The following is a 2,500-nucleotide window of genomic DNA, read 5'->3' as shown; positions in this document are numbered from 1 at the left end:
TCTATGCACTGATTTCAAGTGGTTTTTCAAAGATGTAGTTCCACGTCCCTTTGGTGAATAATCTTTCTTGCACAACAGACACTGTGCTAGGTCACTTGACTTACTCATGAAATATTTCCACACTTCACTGCTATGTGACTCCATTTTTCAGCTGCTATAGCAGTCAGCACACAGAGCAATAAGGCTTTGTAAACTTGATTATAATATCCTTTTAAACACAAACACTGGCAAACTGTTTATCAGCGAGGAGCAAGCAAGGAAGGAGCAGTACTTCTTACTTCGAAGGCAACTCTTACCAAACTGGTGACCTGCCAGTGTGCCATGTAGGATTTATGTTCTGAATGCCAGTTTGCAACTTATGGATCAGTATTATAAATTTTCGAGATTCTTAGCAAATGTGAAAAGACAATTACTGTATTATAATGCTTCATTGCATTAAATTCTAGTAAGAAATACATCGAAAAGCCCTCTATAATAGTAATAATAATAATAATAATAATAAGAAGAAGAAGAAGAAGAAGAAGAAGAAGAATGATAATAATGAAATAATAGCTAATATTACTTCCTCTGTGAAAATCTTTCATCGGCAACTCACTATATCAGGGGAAACAGGCGACGACAAGAAAACTCATGCGATAAGAAGAGCTCAGCGCTGTTGGTTCATATTTTTCAACATTAATATTTGTATAATTATGGAAACATTCGCAATAAATGTATTTACGGAAGGAGCACTGAATCCTATCATGTGAAGTGGGAATAAGGTCTAAGACTGCAATGTACGACATTACTCAGCCACACGACACACGCATTACAATCTCTCTCTCTCTCTCTCTCTCTCTCTCTCTCTCTCTCTCTCTCTCTCTCTCTCTCTCTCTCTCTCTCTCTCTCACCACCACCACCATTAAGGCATCAGGAGTTGGGGTGAAGGTGACAAGCAAGGGTGATAAGCCTCCTCTCCATCTCCCTCTTCACCCCCCTCTCCCACACACACACACACACACACACACACACACACACACACACACACACACACACACACACACAGTGACTCACTCATCTGTCGTTACTAAGTTTCTAACGTTCCACCATTCACAGTTTGCTATTTATTTACAATGTATTTGTACTTCATAGTCACTATGAAAGGAAATGAATACGTGATATTATTTGTTTTAGTTTTACTAGATAATTAATTTATTAGACACACATCAATAAATTTACTCCACATTTCCAAGCTCTGTCTGAACTCTTAAGTCTGTAAGCACTGGCAGACTCTGCGAGTCTGTGACTGCCTGTCTATATATTAGTATAATCTATAGGTTGTGCAATGCATAAAACACATCCGCATCACACATCCTCGGTTGAGTGCGGATGCTGATGCGGATGCGGATATATATTTCACCACAAATGCGGAGGCGGAGGCGGACGAGGATGTTTACATTATCCGCGAATGCGGATATCCGATACATATCTATATATATATATATATATATATATATATATATATATATATATATATATATATATATATATATATATATATATATTAAATTCTCTCTCTCTCTCTCTCTCTCTCTCTCTCTCTCTCTCTCTCTCTAACCTCATTACATGCATTATCTATTCAACTAGCAGCTTATGGATAAGGAGTTATCATATCATTTTTGCAATAATACGCAATTTCTCTCTCTCTCTCTCTCTCTCTCTCTCTCTCTCTCTCTCTCTCTCTCTCTCTCTCTCTCTCTCTCTCTCTCTTGTACTGACCCCCGTCCTTATTATTTTTTTGACGTATGTATGTACGTGTGTATATGCTTTTATTAGATGTCTGTTGGCTTCTTTTTCTTCTTCTTCTTTTGCTTTTTTCATTAGCTATTTCTTTTTCTTCTTTTCTTCTTTTCTTCTTATTTTTGTCTTCTTCTTTTCTCCTTCTTCTTTTTCTTTTCTTTTCTTTTGCTATTTCTTTTTCTTCTTTTTCTTCTTCTTCTTCTTCTTTTTCTTTTCTTTTCTTTTGCTATTTCTTTTTCTTCTTTTTCTTATTATTTTTTCTATTTTTTTTTTTTTTTTTCTTCTTCTTCTTCTTCTTCTTCTTCTTCTTCTTCTTCTTCTTTTTCTTCTTTCTCTTCTCCTTCTTCTTCTTCTTCTTCTTCTTCTTCTTCTTCTTGTGACCTGTTTGGCTATGTAATTTTTCTTATGTCGTCCACTCCTTGTTATACATTATTAGTGGCAGGATGAGTTGGCTTGACTGGCGCAGTCTAACTTCCGGGTAGCTTCGAGACGAAACTGAAGCGTCGAGATTCTGCTCCGTGTTGTCAGTATTGTTAATGTCACCGCTACCTTGCCCGTGTTTTAGTGTATATGTTACACCCCGTTTGTGAGATTGCCCATTTCATGAAATGGGCAAACCCAATTCATGAAATGAACCTAACCTAACCTAACCTAACCCAATTCATGAAATGTGCAATGGAGTGGCCATTTCATGAAATGGTTAGGTTAGGTTAGGTTAGGT

This window comes from Portunus trituberculatus, chromosome 10 (assembly GCF_017591435.1).
Source record: "Portunus trituberculatus isolate SZX2019 chromosome 10, ASM1759143v1, whole genome shotgun sequence".
Lineage (NCBI taxonomy): Eukaryota > Metazoa > Arthropoda > Malacostraca > Decapoda > Portunidae > Portunus > Portunus trituberculatus.
Note: the sequence above shows the minus strand (reverse complement) of the source record.